The sequence below is a fragment of the Falco naumanni genome, chromosome 1 (assembly GCF_017639655.2).
Source record: "Falco naumanni isolate bFalNau1 chromosome 1, bFalNau1.pat, whole genome shotgun sequence".
Lineage (NCBI taxonomy): Eukaryota > Metazoa > Chordata > Aves > Falconiformes > Falconidae > Falco > Falco naumanni.
The window spans coordinates 112,052,205-112,070,545 of NC_054054.1; the positions used below are offsets into that span (position 1 = coordinate 112,052,205).

The window sequence follows — 18,341 nt, forward strand, 5'->3', positions numbered from 1 at the left end:
CTGATGTTTACAAAAAATTAAAGAAAATATACATTGCTACATAATCCCGATGAAAATTATGTATTATTTTGTTATGTATACTACTAATTACATATATTGTATATGTATATATACAAATTTATATTGCTGGGCTCCCAAGTGGCTGCCCACTGTAAAATCACAAAAGAAAAGAAATCCATTCAACTACCTGTGCAGAAACTGTAAGGTGTTAGGACCTGTCTGTTACTCCCACTAGAAGAAATAGTGTGTAATAAGCATTTCTCTACAAGTAAAAAATAGAAACAAATCTAAATTACTATTCTGCAATAAAAAACGCTGCAGTGTGCCTATACACTTTTGTAATACAGGAGGGAAAAAAAGATAGAAGGAAAGGATAGGGAGGGAGGGAGGGAGGGAGAAAGAAAGAAAGAAAGAAAAAGAGAAAGAAAAAATAAAAAAAAAACAGACAAAGACAAAAGAAAAGAAGAAGAAAAGAGAAGAAAAAAAGAGAAAGAAAAAGAAAAAAGAGAGAAGAGACATTTTCCCTTCACTGGCATTCAGAGTAAGAACTTGCTTAATTTTCATGTTTTCCACAACAGGGTCCTTTAAATAACATTTACAGTATTACCTCTTACATGCACAAACCTTTAAATCAGCAGAAAGAGGAACAGTTTTCACAGCAGCAGGACAGTTCGGAAACAGCAGGAGACTGATTACAACACTTCACTGCTAATATGGGGAAAAAACCAAAACAGTTTGCCATATAGTTACTTGCAAGCTGCAGTAAATGAATGGAAACAGAACACTTACGCAGTGCCAACTTACCGTGCTTTTGAGAGAAGTTTTTCCAAACCTGCCAGGAGACCGTCTTATCTGTCAAAATTTCTTTCCGTTAATCTCTCCTCTGCTCTGTAACCCTCCTGTGAGGCAAAAGCATTTTATACCCCAGGATCATGTGGGCAAAACAGCAGACTTAGACTACATATGGATAGCAGACAAAAGGGGAATCCCAAAATGTCTCTATTTTCTTTCAGAACTGGAGGGCGGGTAGCTGACGTGCTGCCACAGCATTACATGATGTGTGTGACAGGAGGCAGAGAGGTGGCCAGTCACCATGCAAGCATCTCCTCTTTCCTGCACAGTGTGCTGTAACCTCAACTTCTACGTGCGCTCAGTGATAAGGATGGTGTATCACATTGAACAGTTTTTGCAACCTCACAGGCAGTGTTACAATAAAAAATTTAAAAATCCTGAAAGACCTCTAAGATTTTATCACTGCATGGCCATTCTCCTATACATTAAACTAGCAGCTGTAGAAAGAGAGTGAGCAACTTCAAGACATTTTACAGAACCATAGAGCTTTAGGATATGGACCAGTAAAGCATATAAACAGGTAATTACAACTAAGGACAAGTATTTTAAGTTTAACAAATATATTACTTCTTTATTTTTGATCAAGTTTTAAAGGATCTTTCTCACCAGAGTATTTATAGTCTTTCTTCCTCTCCAGAGCTCCCTATTCATTCTGTCTGTTGCTGACTGTAAGGTTTGTCCCTTTGTGCTTTTCTGACATAATTCAAAATCTGAAAGGAAACTGCAGCTCCCTGAGGTATGAGCTATTCACACCATGTTGTGTGTGTGAATGCCAGGACACCTAGACAATGATGAAGATAGGATTCTTAAGCTGATTTTCAATTTTAGTCAACACGTGGACATTCACATATTACAAAACCAGGTTTCTACCTGTGGTCTGAAAGCCACAAGCAATCCCAGAGCCAACGGCTGCATGCAGTACAGAGAGCTGCCAGGCAACTGCGGACTCAGAAACGCTGTGGTGTGTCAGTATGCTCCCAAGGATTTTGGCCCCAGTTATTCATTCATTGCTATTACGTATGACTAATTTAAGGAAACTTTTTAGAACTGCTTTCAAATTAAAGACAGTTTTTAAATTTGCTGACTAATACAAGGTGAAAATCATTACAATGATAACTAGAGAAAGAGGTGCCGATCAAAGATTACAGAAATAGTGCACAAACCCACAAGAGAAACAAGGAAACACACATTCTCTTTTCATCTGTCACATTTTTTTTTTTTACTGGACAAGCTTGGGCAAGGCATTTTCTTCTTTCTGTGTCTAGTTTTTCTATTTAAAAATGAACATTAAGCACTTGTGTAAGCAATCCTAGAGGTAAACAGAGTTATGTGTGCATGTGTGCATGCACACACCTATATAGATACCATCCAGGGTTGCTAAAGATTAATTTCCTGAAAAATAGACCCAAGTTTTCTGTAGTTTGAGCATTCATCTGCTTGACTGTATCAAGTCCATGCTTCTTTGCATTCGCTGAGTGTTCAGGATTTTTTTTCCCCCCACAATACCCTTCCCTCTCAGCAGAATTATCACTTGACATCCCTTTATTTACAATATTCCAGACATCTTATCAGCAGGCAGAAATAATGTGTGACCCAATGCCATGTCATGAATTTCTACCTTGCTTCTAATCCACGACAACACTTCCCAAACCATATACCAGTTGTAATTGCTTGAGTTTGAATACAACTCTGTCTGTCTCAAAGGTCAAATGAAAGGTACCTGGACTGATAGGACTGATAAGAGTTCAAAGACAAGGTTGTACTCTTCTTTGAATTCGCTGTTTTGTCAGGGTTTAAAAATTCTGTTCACATCTTCCCCTTTCTTATTAAATCTGACCTCTCTTTTCTACAGAACATGAGGAATCTTAATGTCTAATACTGTAAAAAACAATGTATCGTAGTAGGAATTTAAGTGAATTTCTAAGCTTTTATTATTCAGCCTCCTTATTTATACGGTGCAGGATAAGAGCTTTTTAACAGTTATAGGTGACCTACTTCTGTTGGTCTTATTTTTCAGTGCTTGCTAATTTCATGTGGGTATGTTTCAGAGTCATTGTCATTAAAGCTCTTCTGAGTATGGTGAAAATGTTCTGTACTGAAGGATGGAGATAGAAACAGTGTTTCTAGAATTCCCCAATAATATAGACTAGAAATTTCCACTTTGTCACCTTCTACTTTAAATGCCTGAGACATGGAAAAGGAAGTTGTTAACTTCTGCAAAAATACAAGACTTCAACTTTATCAATTTGCTACATTCAATTTAGAAGGTTGAAAAACATGTGAAAATAATTCTAAGGACACTTACGACATTCCACCCTTAAACAGAAAAAAACCCAACTGGTCCATGGAAGCCAACTCCCAGGCACTGGTATGTCTTTAAATGAAGATTTACACAAGGAAACAATAGAGCTTCTCACCAGTTCTTCCTGCCTTTTTGCTCTGGAACCTCAATAGATTCACTGATTTTATTGGAGGCTTCTGGTAGTTTCTGACAGAGATAGATATAATTAATAACTACTGTTAAAAAAGGTGTTCCCAAATATCTCCTCACACTGACTACTGTTAATCATAATCTTTTACACTGGTTTGGGTTTTGATTTCCCTAAGAAAATTTGTTTGCATATTCCCTCGGACTCTGCAAGATAGCAAAATTGTTGCTTTAGTTTGATTGATTACTGTAGCTTGAAGAATTTTAATGTATTTACAATTAACTGGAGCATCTTGTTCACTGGCTTGTTCATTATTTTGAAGTGTTCTTTGTAAAGCAGGGATAGCAACTTTCTATCAAAAGCAAATTCAAAGGCTCAGGTCTAGGCACTTGAAAAGATGCAAATACAAGTAGGATCCCAAGTCTATGTCTAGACTCCTTTTTAGTTTCTACAGGTTTAAGGTATATTAAAATCAGCAGTTTAGGGTAAGAAATGTAATGTTTCATTTTTCATCTCGTGATCTAGGCAGTGTAAGATTGAATGAGAGATAATGACAGAGCAGAGTGGAAAGTTTCAAATGTGAACATTTGAGGGTGAAAATGAAAGTTAAGGAGAACGTTAAATTAACAGTGCTGTGCCAGTAAACCCATCCCTTCCTGCCTGCGAGTTGTAATTTAGGCCAATTCAGAAATGCAGTAATAACAAAATCCCCTCAACAGCCACCCTTCTCAGAATTCCCATGTGTGCATGTTACAAACATCAACAAGGAACTGAAGGAGGGACAAAGCAATTGGACAACCAATAACCAGACTTTGTGCCTGGATGCACGTTGTCTCAAGCAGAAGTGATGTCAACTGCATACTGACTCACTCATGCAATGCTCAGCCACAGCTGCAGCAGCCTCGCAGACTAAAGCAAAAAAAAGTAGTAAAATAGCAATTGGCAGTTGACTGGACATAAAAACCAGTGTCCTGCATGCACCTCATGTGGCTGTCTACTGGGCTGCGTGCCCTATGCTCCTTGATGTAATTTCATTATTTTTAGCCAATTGAAGATGTCATTTTCTGGAGCCTAAGGAAAAGCTGGCATGTGGATAGGGAAAAACATATAGAACAGTGTTTGTTTTCTCTGGGCCTGCAACTGATGCTTGTCACAGCAGAACGTAAAGAAAGATGACCTTACGATTACCATGTGCATAAAGATTTTTTTGCTTAAGAAATAACAGTGAACTACAGAATTGCAAATGTGTTCCCATTTAGTAAAAGCACAGTCTGAGTAAGAAACTCCAATTTATGTAACAGAGCGCTGGTTGATATCAGCAGGATTCAGAATTTCTAATCAAGGTCAGACAATGCAAGAGATTTAATACTGGTTTTCAAAAAACAATCTGTAGATTTCTGGGTTGAAACAAAAAAAAAAAGAATACTGAAGCATAAAAGTAACTGAAGTTCTGAATTTTTTTTAAAAAACCTTGAACAAAAGGGAAGAGAAGCTAAAACTCGGCCTAAGAAATCACGAGGACCATTTTAATATGGTGTAGCTGCATTCTGCAATTCAGTGTTGTTTTTCATCAGAATATATTAAAATATCATACACAAAATTTTGATCTCACAGCACAGTTCCTAACCACAATGTGAAGGAACATACAGCAAATTGTGGTATTATTTCTCATGGAAATATGCTAGAGATATCATTTAAGAAATGCACTTCTATAGAAACTGCTTCAAAAACTGTGAAGCTGAGTAGAGAATGCTATGGTTCTGGAGGTTGATTTAGCCACTCCATAAAATCCTTGAGAAGGGCTCTAAGTCTCTTATCATGGAGGGTGGATCATGTTCTTGACCTTAACAGGACTTGAAAACTTACCTGCAATTCACATCAATAAAGTAGTTTGGGCAATGATGAAGGCTCTTAATCCAGTGTTCCATCACTGATTTCTGAAGATTGTTTCTTACCTTTTATTTAAATTCCACATGATTACATTAGATTCAGTGTAATTACAAGATACAGTCCATGCTTTGCATGAGATATGAACAGAGACTTTTTCTTCAGAGTTTAATGAGCTGTGAAAAAGGTTATTATTAGGTCTATTGGGAAGTTCACCAAAATCCCCAGAGCCTGAAGTCTGCAATTAATGCAGTCTATTTCTGCCATATTCTGTTTCAGAAGCACATAGACACAACATTAAGATAACAAAAATCACATTTTTGCTTACTAAAATGGGTAATAAACACTCAGGATAACCTTAGATGCAAAAAGAAGTAACAGCACTCCATCCTGGATCAAGGAAGTAAAAAGTTAAATCATTAATGATCTTACCTGGTTCAGGAAATAATCAGAAAACACACTTTCAAGTCCCTTGTCCCTTCCTCCCCCCGGCCCAGTATAATCTTTTAATTATCATTCCCTTGGTTACTGTAGACTCACTGTGAGCGGAGGCAATGACAGTGTTCACAGCAATTTCTTTTTCTCTTTTCTTTGGGGACTGTGCCAAAGTCTTTAACTCTGGAGCTCTGACCAACTAAAAAGCGTGTTTTCTCTGCTAAAGCATCACTAATCCTCCTGTCAGCCTTTCCTACAAAACCTCTGATGTGCACAACTGTAAAACTTTCCTTGTCCTCCTGTACTGGACCCAGAGACTGTGTTTCTTATTTTTCTCAGTTTCTCTCACCCTACTTACCTCCATATACGAGGGCCTTCCTGACTGGCATGTGAATACTATAAGCTGCTGTGCATGGCTTTGAGAAAACACTGACCATCATTTCTTTGACTTGGCCCAATGGAAATTGATCTTAGGCACAAGTTCAGACACTGGTTGAATTTCATTCCTCAAGCAAGCATCTGCATTCACTGTAGTATTGCATCCCAGTCTAAAAAATTCCGCCTCTGAAGAACATGGGCCAATTGTGATACCCAGAGAAGGATGGATCATCATCCAGTTCTGTATTTCCTCACTGAGGGACAATCATGAAGCTGAATTTGAAGGGGGGGAAAATAAGTAGAAGAGCATACTCATAAATAATTTTGCCTGCTTTCATATTTATGCCATTAAACCACATGCTTTCTTTATGAAGCAATTGTGAGCAATTTCCTTCCATAAATGTGATGCTGGTTGGCTGAAAAACACTAAAATGAATCCACAAGACATCACTAACTTGTTATCAAAAGAGAGAGCACCCTCCTGCTGCTCTCATTGTATGTTTGTTTGCAGCAGCTGTGACTGCTGGAGCAGTTGATCTGCTTAACATTGAGAAAGAATCACTAGGCATCTTGGTCATTTGCTGCAAAAAAAAAAAAATAATCTAAAAATGGCTTCACTAAGCAGTTCATACCAGACAAAAAGGAACTATTTCAAGCTATTTGATCTGCATATTTAGCATGTCTGTCTTTCTATCAAGTCATACTTCTACCCAAATCTCTGGAATTTTTCTTGCCCTAATTGATTTCTTTCTAAACAACCAGCAGGGAACTTCTCTCAAAAACTGTCTACTATTTTTATGTTAATACTGTCCCAGCCTGCTTATCTGTTTGATAAGAAAAGGGATTAAATGTATGGACAGATCAAGAAGGAAACAGCCACAGGAACATTTTCCACACCTAGAAATGCTAAATCTCATTCTGCTGACCACAGTACTGATCTGCACCCACCCTGACTGTGGTTTTGCACTTTGCTAGGGCCACAAATAATCCATCTCTAATGAAGCAATATTGTGGGAAAGCGTCAGATATTGAAATAGATGTATGAGACCAGCTCTGCATAGCCTCATTTTTTAGTAGTCAACCATCAGTCCTCACAGATTGCCTGTGCAAAGCAAACCACTCCTTTCTGTAACCGTGCATACTTCTTTGGGTCAGCCTAGTTTGAAAGACTTAAATTTATCAGAAGTATTTTAAGAATTTCTTAGTTTTCTTAGTGTAACAGTTTACCATGAACCCTGATATAACCTCCACATAAAGCCTGACAGAGAGAGGCATACTCATTACATAAGCATCTCAAATACGACAGCTGAATGACAACAACAAAAAAACCCAACCAAACAAAAACCCAACCAAACAAAAAAACATCTATTCTACCACTTTCTGGAATGGAAGATTTTCTTTGGCTCTCCGGATCCAGCTATACTTACCGATATTTATTAGCACTAAGAGACAGTCTGAAAAGTTTGATAGAAACTAGTATATTTGATTTTGGAAAAAGAGATGGGGATGTTTTATACAGCTTCTAGTATAAAAGTTTTAGTCCACGTGGAATCTATCCTTTTTTCCTGATTAGAATTGAGACAGTCTGAAAAGTTTGATAGAAACTGGTATATTTGATTTTGGAAAAAGAGATGGGGATGTTTTATACAGCTTCTAGTATAAAAGTTTTAGTCCACGTGGAATCTATCCTTTTTTCCTGATTAGAATTCATAACAAAGTCTTCCAGCCTCAGTCTTCCAGCAAATAGTGCTCCCTCCCACTACTACCTCCAACAAAAGTACACATAGTTAGTGAGTTCATTTCCCCTCTCATCAGTCCCTCACCTCTAAACACAGTACATGAGATCTTTCTACTAGGAAGTGAAAGTAACTTGCAATCCTTAACGACAAGATTTCTCTCCATTCCTTTGATTTTTTTTATTGAAACATACAGCACTGTTCAAACAATTTCAATAAAAGTCAAGTGCTCATCTTTATTGCTGACTTACAAGCTTCTAACTTTTCCTTTATACCAGCCTTTATAGACTTTTAAATTTTTTTTTTTAATTTTTTCTGTGCATGCTCAAGCATCAAACTCTGGTCAGCATAACTTAGCCTACACAAAATCATAGTATGTTTAGCTGCTTTTTATTGTTTTCTGGACAGACAGGGATTTTCTCAGGCAATTTTATGGCTCTACTTTATTTTCATGCACCCTTTACCTGCTTAAGCTGTTTTGAATGACTTACTGAAAAACGCTACATTTAGGCCAGTCTTTCCTAACCATGCACAGCTTTCAACATCTTTGAAAATTACATCACATTTTCAAAACTTTCAGTAAGTGTGAAATCACCTTCCCCCTGTTAGTGTTAGGAAAAAAAGCTAGTGCTAGAGGATTTGTGGTAATGAACTTACAACTCCTTTACTAGCAACTATCTACCTTCCCTTACAAAACCCGACAATTTCTAATATACATTCTTCAGCATCTTCAGAGTATTTTTAGTCAGTTTTCATTGATTTTGAGCTCCAAGTCTAGCTAAATACTTACACATTGAAATATGGACAATTTACCTTGTTAGTCTCTGTTGAGTATACCAGAAAGCAAGCTTCTGCTGATCTGCTGCCAGTTCCAATTCAAGAAGTAAATCTTTGGACTAATTAAGGAAGTTTTGTTGCTTATCACAAATCTAAATAAAGAATTCAGTCTGAATGTATCTTCTCACTACATCTTCTATGGGTTTTTTAAACTTGTTTGTTAGTCATCCAATTATCATATAAACTGGAGAAACATTCATCCTAAATTGTCAGTCAGCAGGAGGCAAGCAGTCTTTAACTTCCAAACTCCTATTCAGGCTGCTGTTAAACATGATGCTTACTTTGCATCCTTGATGCTTTTCTATTTGTTACACATAACAGGGATGGTTTAGAAATATGTTCACACATATTCTGACTAATTCTCCACCACCGAATAAAACAACCATTTCGTCATTTGGAACTGCCTAGCAAGCAAAACCAACGTGTAAGCGAACTTCAAGCAGTTGCTGAAATATGGTACACTGAATAGTGCTGGGCTTTACGGAATATTCCTCAAACATAACTCCCATAAATGAAATAAAGTCAGTAAAGAAACTTACATCATGCATAAGGTTATAACCTAAAGGAGATTGCAGGTTGGAAGGGACCTTAGCATTTCTTCTAGTCCCACCTCCTGCTCAAAGCAGGGTCAGGTATGAGGTCAGACCAGGCTGCTCAGAGCATAATCCAGGCTAGTCTTGGACTTCTAAGGAAGGAGACTGCACAACATATCTGTGCAACCTACTCTACTGCTAGACTGTCCTCATGGGGAGAAATAGTCTCCTTACACTCAGTCTGGGCTTCTCTTTTCAACTTCTTGCCCGTTGCTTCTCAACTTCCCACCATGCACCGCTGTGAAGAGCCTGGCTCCATCTCCTTAATGTCCTCTTTAAAGTCACTGAAAGGCTGCGATTAAGTCCCCTGGGTCTTCTCCTCTCCACATGGAACAAGCCCAGTTGCTTCAGCCTCTTCTCATGACACATGTGCCACAGCCTCAACCATCATGATGGTCCTCTACCAAACTCACTCTTTTTGTATGGGAAGGCCCAAACTGGACAGTTCTCTAATCGCACTGCTTTTCCTACCTCACTTTCTACAGGAATTCCAGGCTAGGGACATATTTAGCTTGTTTTTCACTTGACAAGCAAACATACTAATTATTTACACTACTCTTGACCACAGAGAGAGAATAGCCTTTGAAGCTGCATTTGGAAGGGGGAACACCACCTGAGAGTTTGAAAAGTCACTTATTAAAAATAAAAAATAACAGATGTGGAAGAACATGTGTTGATACACAGTAAAATCAGATTCTAGAAAATGAAGGATTGCTTTATGAATTGGGTTAAGTCATAGGGTTTAATCTATAATTATGTAATATATATTATACAATTTATTATATATAAAATGTATAATAATAATTTAAAAATAACTCCCAGTACAAACATCAAAGGTTTGCTACAGATTAATTAGCAGGTGCTATTAATACCTATAACAATTTTTTTCTTTATTCCCAAAAGGATAAGACACAAAATAATCACTTCATGGAGTTTAAATTTTCATCTAACTATGGCAGTAAGGGGCTACTTGGACCACAGCCACTAAACCAAAGGGAGCTGACATAGATTGTGTGCTTCACTGTTAAGTGACAGAAATTGTAAGATTTTTGGTCATAAGCATGTTTCTACCTCATCTTGTTTTTATGATGATTAATTCTGGCTTAGTCATCCAAAGCCTGGCAGAAAGTTATGTAAAAGGAAATTTTCTGTGACTACAACACTGTCTTAAGGTTAAAGTAGCTCAAGAGTGTGCTTTGACCAGCACAGGCTGAAACCCACTATGTTATTTCCTTCTTTCCTCTCATGTACTAGCTTCTAAGACTTAATTACACCCTGAGGATTCTCCAAAAGAACAAATTGTTCATCTTACTAGGAAGACTTTTGGGAGGTCAATATTTCCTGTATTTACATGAAGCATGAAGACCCTCATCCAATACAACATCTCTAATCCTGATTTCCTCCCATGTTTTTGCTTTTGAAATCCTATTTCTTTTCAATGGAAAGGAAATGTATGGAAGACAGATGACTGGCATCTTGAAATTACTTCCCAGTGACAAGACAAATTCTCACAGTTAACAATGCCTTGATTTCATAGAATGACCATATCAGGAAAGATGAATTCTCATGTACGTAATGATATACCCACAGTTTCTGCCCATACAACATCTGATAGCTCTAGATAGAGAGCTAAGAGATGACACTCATGCATGCTTTTTGTAGGTTTTTGTATTAAGTTCCTCATCTCAGATGAGCTCCTATTGTTAGATGATTATTTTGCAAAACATGCATCACCCCATCTCTAATTTGCAGAAGTGAATGCACCATGGAGAACAAGTGATCATTTTCAGAGGGGTATTCTAGGTCAGTGTTTATACACAAACACTGTATATACTTTATATTATATATATATATACTGAGCACAGTATAAACTAATGATCAGCAATTCATCAACTCATTTTTATCAATATTAAAACCTGTGGTCTATTTAAAGTTGAAAACAAGAAAAAGGGAATGTAGTTCTTCAGCTCAGAAGACAGCAGCATGACTTTCAATGTTTACTTTTCCAAAAGAGTATATGAGCATGGGAAATGAAAGCAACTAATTAGTGGTCGAAGAAACTTCAGAATGCTCTTTATGCCTTCACTGTATGCAGCAGTTCTAACTACAAGTAATGCCTTTGCTTTCAGTCTCCAAGCTGACTTGAAAGCCAATACATCAACACCAGACTCGCCTCTTGAACTTGGCCCATACTGCAGAGACTATATTTTGTAAAACTGGAAAAGCAAAACTGTTTCACTTTTAATTCCAGTAAATGTTATTAAGCATCATACATTTCTCTAAGTATTCAGGGTAGTGAAAAACGGTGTAAGACAGCGAATGCTCACTGAAGTACACAGGAATCTTTCCCTTTGATTTTGGTGGCTTTGAACCCATGAACAGCATGAGAAATAAACATCCCATTAAGCAATTATCTGAAATGTCTTTGCTCTTATAGACCAAGACAGAATTTGATAGATCATAAAAGCAAGATTTGTGTCTCCAGCTTTTTTTTTTTCTAACAAACAGTACCTATGAATCCCAGAGGTTCTTAGTGTTATAGAGTTCTACAGAACAAAGTTATATAATTATGATCTGTGGTTTCTTGCAGATACTTATAAAATTAGTACAATAAAGTCAGCTGATTACAGGTTCAGTGTGGTATCTAACCTGTACCTTTCAAAGTATCTTTGTTAGATGAAAGTGTTTATGATTCTGTTCCTCTCCGTCAGACATGATTTCATTCAAGCTATTTTATGCTAAATACCACTCATACTGTGGTATGTACATTCTTTGTATTATTACATTAGCTATAAACCCTGCACCTTTGCTTATGAATAAGCTTTGAGGATAACGAACAAGTTATAGAGGGCAGGGATTGGCTCTTCATCTCTTAAGTTTCATCACTAGAAGCATTTTCACTTTTTTCTATTTTAATTTAATTCTAATTTAATCAATTAGAAATTACCAGACTTGGTATAGTGTAACTGTGAAATCCTATAAGCTGTATTATGTCAGTTGGGAGCAGAATTTGAGATCTCTATTTTTAAACTATGCTTCTGAAATAACTGTAAAATTAACAGTACCACTTTAGTATCTTCCTAATTCAAAGTCACGTTGGTAGGGGAATAACCATTTTACTGCTACTTGCCAGCAGAGTCTCAACCTGTCAGAGAGGTGCTCTGCACGCTGAAATCATCAGGCTAAAGGAAGATAGTGACCACAACACTGGGAGCGGAAGCAAATGAGTATGTGAAGAGAATCAGGTGTGTTAAGAGCTCTCACTAGTTCTTAAAAAAAAAAAAAAGCAGTATTGAGATTGACTATAAGTTATTGTTTACTCATCTTGACCATGACAACCCAATTGTTAATAGCAGTTACATATATGCATCACTATGCAGACAGTGAACTAGAGACCCTTCCACGTAATCCAAATGGACAAGGCAGAATATGAAATAGCAGTCCAGAGAAGTGATCTTATTTTCCTGAGGTTATATGGCACCACCATGAAGTATGTAAGACTATCACCAAGCATAACTTTTAAGGTCTCCCAAGTAAGGCACCTAAAAAGCAATCTGAGAACTACTTTTGAAAATCTTGGCCATAAAGCTGCAACTCAGCGTGAGATAGTTCCAGCTAAGAGAGGACAAAGTCTTCAGAGCTCTTTGGGGAGAGGTCTCCAAGACTCAAAAGGTGTCTGCATTCCATACTGTAAACAGTGGCTAAACACACCATTTTGTGACCTATAAGAAGAGGAGGAAAAAACAGAAAGAGAAAGCAGCTCTTGCAGTTGCACAATTGTGGAAAATGAAATGATCTATTTTGGGGCATGAGAAGTCATTCCTCAGATTGATGAGTATCAGGGAGGTGTCTCCAGCAAACACAGCCTTTGCCTGTGTCTGCCATCATGACATAACATTTTCCAGATTAACTTCTGTTTGACATTTGTTTTGAAACACACTTTTCCTTGTTCCTTGTTTCATACCACCTCAGATACAGCTGACTTTCTGTAGATGAGGTGACTACTGAGAAAGATAAAGTAAGACTGAGAAAATCCCAGATCCTGTGTGACATTACCTAACACAGAACAGAGTCAACCTAATCAGTTGCAAGAATTTGTCAATTTTGTATCTTTTAAAATCCATTCTGTAGAATGGCAGGAAATACTAATCAAAACACCAGCACTTTTAAACTTCTTTCAAAAAGGATACTAAAGACTGTGCAAAAAATAAGCTGTAATAATAAAAGAACATACAAGTGCACTAGTTTTTCAACAGATGAAGCTGAACACCAGCAGAAGGAAATGCACAGGTAATGAAGCAGTTCAATCTAATTTTGCAGGGCAGCAGCTGAAAGAAAGTATTTTATATGACGTAGTGAAGCACCCAAACAAAGCTGTCTCAGAATTTAGTGATTAAAGAAAAAAAAAATAAAATCAAGTTAATCCTTTTCAAAGTGAATTAATGCAGACTATGAAGGCAGATTCTTCTGAAGGAAAAGGCAGACAGGTCAATAGTTAACAGAATGGGAAGTTAACTTCTTAGGCTTCTCAGTTCATAGGTAAGGACAATAAACTGCAGTTCCAGAAATGTAATTTTCATCACCTACTAGCTTACTTAAGGGAGTAATCTTGCACATTTAAGTGTGCAATGTCAGGAACCTCTTCTATCAGTGAAAAAATACAAACATTGTTAAGCTTTTAGCTGTAACAGATGCCTCTGCTTCTAAACTTTAAAAAACTATTTAAAATATCAAACAATTACGAGGGAAACAGAAAATATTCTTCAAAGAACAGCTGGGTCTTTTTAAAGTTAATATGTCTTCCCTGATTACTCAGAAGCTGAAAGGACTAGTGTATACTTCAGTTAACACTATTTCATAAAACCTGGCTTGACAGAAGTATAAGATAAATTAATCAAATAATACAAAAGTTGACAGATGTGCCAGCTGGCTGATGCTCAAGAAGAAATACATCGCCTCTAAACAGTAGAAAAGACTGCAGTAAAGCAACTGACCAAGTGGGCAGCGCAGTACAGCATCAAGCCATTTTCAGGTGTTACTGACTTGTTTTAGAAGACAGTTCTTGACAAAGAGACTACTCGCACATTTCAAATAAACATATGCTATTCTGGATGACAGTGATGGACGCTACAATTTGGAGCATAAAGCTTTAAAGACTTGTTCTTACAGTTTAAGGTCAAGGGCTCTCATAATGAATGAATATTACGATATTGAATGTTTAAGACTCATAGCTGCTGTGCTGCCTGTTCGGTTTGCATCTTATCAGAGCTTTATATGAAAGCACAATTTGTGATACCAAGTTAAAAGCTATTCACAAATAAGAAACTGTTTTCCTTGAAAAAAGATCACAGTGAATATTATTTGATAATATATACTCAGAAATAGCGTTTATACTTGTTCTTTATAGTACCACTGTAAAGATCACTTCCTTATGACATTTGAAAATGAGCCAAACACCATAGAAGAGATGTTTTTGTTTAACATCAAATTCTTAAGTTCACATGTCTATAAACAAAAAGCAATGCCTGTGATATAACAAGTGCTAAAGCTAAAGAATGATTTAAAGAATATTCAGTTATTGACAAATGACTCTAAGCAAAACCTGGCTTGGGGTGGAAGTATTCAATTCCGTACCCACAGGGCTCAAGTTACTTTGTGGCAAGAGTGAATTGAAATCAGTAACACTTGTGACATAACAATGTGATCAGAAATATATACATCTCTAACCAAGTGAAGTGCAGAATACTATCCTGTATTTTAGATAAGCCACAAATTTACACCTTTGCCATGCCAAAACCTGCTATGAACAAAGGAGAAAAAAAATAAAGGAAAAAAGGAAATATTTTCACTATGCAGAAACCTTCAACATGAGTCTCCAAGGCTCTAATAACAAAAGTAGACCCTTTGACGTTTGCCTGTGGGCTTAACAGCCAGCACCTATATGCTAAAAAACCCATATTGACTAACCCACTGCCATTGTTCCAGTCTTTCTAGACATGTTACACTTCCACATTCATTACATACATATTATTTCCACACAATTTCAGCTTTATGTTCCCCATGTTGTGTATACACATAGAAAATAAAAGCATAGCACCAAATTTGGTTCTGTTCTTAGACTGAGTTTTGGCAAGCCTATAACCTGGAGCTAATGACCAAGAACTTTTTCCTAATTTTCCTTAGCTAAGATGTGATCTAAATAAAGCTGTTTCTCCATACTTCAAGAATTAAAAGCACGATCCCAACCTATTAAACAGAAGTCTCTCAGCTGTCTTTTCCTTGTTCTAATATTTGTCTTGCATAACAAGCCCTCTGTGAAACCCTCTCTCTAGCTTAACTGACGGAGTTGTCTGTACACAACCTTTGAACGGTTAACAGCACTCAACTCCTCTAATTGTAGAGGAGCACTTAGAAGTTACTGACTCAAGGTCAGCTGCAAATCTATTATTTCCAGAGTGTAGTTATTAGATTTGTGTAAACACGATGAAAACCCTCATGCTAACGAATGACCAGGTGACCAAAAGCGATGCTGGCAACTGAATGCTTACTATAGGACTGCTTATCAGTGGGGCCTACGAAAACTTTGACATTACCTTCTGATGGGCCCTTAATCATCCAACTATTGCATATACCTATCAACAGTCCATTACTTACCAGAACTGACACGGGTTCCTCATTTCAGTAAAAAGAAACTAAACCCTATGAAGAGAATAGGCTTGCGCCTTTTTACTCATCTTCCTTTATTGTGTCAACAGTTTAATAAGCACTGTAAGCCTTTATTCTTTTAAACTTTGCAATAGTAATTACAGTATATAACACAGTTTCTTTTATCCCTTATTACTTAATTGGCACCCAACATCTTTAGTTTCAGAGATTCTGGATGACTGAATATGGAAAAACAGATGCACCAATCTAGTGTTATTTTCTTTGCCACTGCCATCAGAGAACCATGGAGGAGACTGGCCAAGGCAGTGTTCCCCTGTGAGAGGAATAAAGTTATGCCTGCAGCAGTGTAAGTCTCACCCACAATGGGCCCTGTTAGAGCCACTGGCAGCTAATCCGTAGCACAGCACCATTAGTACCTAGTGAAGTAATTGGTTGAACAGAGAACAGTTGTTCTGTCCCAGCAAGGCTGGATGGCAGAGAGTTGCTCAAAGGCAAATGCAGATACTAACAAAGAGAACTCAATTTACCATATAAACTCTCAGGTGAAACAGGTTAGTGAGTAGTAAATGAGGGCAACTCCAGGATTAAATTACTTTTGAGTATAAGTTTTCTGGATGACAATTTTGGTCAAAAGTATTGAAGTTCTGCCAAAATCCCTTTTCAGAGTTCACGTTCCCATCTGCATCTGGGCTAATGTAACATCTTTGGTCTCAAATTATGCTACTGAAGAACAGAATTCGTATAATGTCTTGAAAACGTAAAAGCCTCAGCTACACAGCTGAATGACTCTTCAGCCCGGAGAAACATGTCTGCTTAGAAATTGGGGTTACCTTCACTATTACAAGGAAGTAAGTAGTTGTTTGCATCATGTCTCCCCACCACCAAGGAAATTACTTGTTCCATAACAGAGTAAATAAAGTTATCTTCATATTATATTTCCATTCTATTAAAAGGTTTGGTATTTTGAAAACCAGATTGTTTTTATATGTATAAAAAAACCCCTAACTACTCAGACATCACGCCCTACAACTGAATTAATACTGTCAAAATATTTAGTCATGATGTCTCCAGCCTCAGCAACCATGTTCTCCCTCTACACCCTACTAAGAACTGAATGCTGTACCGGTTTCCAAAATCTACAATTCACAGGTCCTGGTCCTACCCTATCAGTTACATCTATCATACCTTTGGTCCAATGTTTCCATATCTCAGCTGGCACTTCACACATTTAGAGCTGCAGACGTGCCACGGTTGCACCTTCCAGCTCCTTGGTGCTTTCCCTCTTGAACTATCCATAAATTAAATAACAGGCATGTAAGAATTATTTAGACACATGTAATTATCCTATTTCATAACCGAAAAAAATATTATGCCTCACACTACAAAAGGCCAGACAATTAAAGCAATAGAGGGTGGTTCAGGATGTTACATTTAAAGTTCAGGAAACTAGTAGGTTTCTATACACTGTTAATCCTACTGAGTCTTACAGTTTTTCACTATCACACTGACACAGAGTTCAGTGCATGTCCATGCTACAGACCAAATATATAATATAGTACAGCATGGGTCATCTGTTTGCTGTTCTTGATTAAAAATAGTATATTCAGACATCTACTATCAAATCTGCTTGAGCTTTTTTACTACAATGTTCAGTTTCATACTGGATATTCCTTGTCAATTGCCAAAGCTGAACTCTTCTATGCTCTATCTTGCATCAAATTATTTTGAATGTTTAAACCAGAATAGTTGCACTTTCAAAAAAAAATCTATTTAAGCAGAAAGAAAAGCGGTTTTCCTCACATCAAGAAAAACTTACACCTACTTTGTTGAAAAACTCTATTACCCCTCATGTTTTATCTGAAATCAAGCAGCTGTATGGCCCCAGAATAATACCTGAGTATCTTCTGAGGCACCTATCAAAAAAGGATTTGAGGAGGAGAAATAAGTGGGGTAGAGAGACAAGATGAGATAGAACAGAATTAGGGAATATGTAGAACAAGAACAACAAAAGCTGAGGGTATGTAAGGTGATATGAAAGATGTAGGAATAAGAGAGGGGAACAATAGTGACGATGGCAGAGGAAGAACAGGAAATCGTGAAGAGGAGGGCTTAGGGTTAACAGAGACAAAGGAAATTTTTTTAATACAATACATTATGGTATAAACAGTCACTTATGGCCCCCATTTTTTTTATAGCACTTGTCATTCTTCTCAATTACTTTGAGCTAGGATTTTCTTTATTTCCTTCATGGCTGAATGAAAAGAAAAAAATGGAGAAAAGAAAAATCTGGAGTTTAAAATAAAGATCTGCCTCAGCACTTGAGTTCCATTTTGACAGGTGAAGAGGCTCAACAATTTCGAAACAGTAAAAAAGAACCCGACCACCAACTACTTCGGACACGCACTGCGGCATGCACTGCCACCCTGAGGTAGAAAATTCCAAGTACAGCGAGAAGCAAAGGTCATGTTTCAAAAGGACTCTTGTACAGCACATTAATTTTATTTAATATTGCTAATATTTCTAGTGTT

The 18,341-nt window shown here is 37.2% G+C and overlaps 1 protein-coding gene across 2 annotated transcripts in view; it reads right to left on the reverse strand.

Annotated features, from left to right (window-relative positions):
* NOS2 (nitric oxide synthase 2) overlaps positions 1–18,292 on the reverse strand; it is a 37,720-nt gene extending 19,428 nt beyond the window's left edge. The window contains exons 1-2 of one of the 2 annotated variants that reach the window (XM_040578509.1): positions 805–18,292; positions 625–705 (exon numbers count right to left, since the gene is read on the reverse strand). The gene's annotated coding sequence lies outside the window, so the exon portion shown is untranslated. Of the gene's footprint in view, positions 1–624; positions 709–804 lie in introns of both variants that reach the window. The other variant, XM_040578500.1, reaches the window with a different exon arrangement.
* Positions 18,293–18,341: the final 49 nt, after the last annotated feature.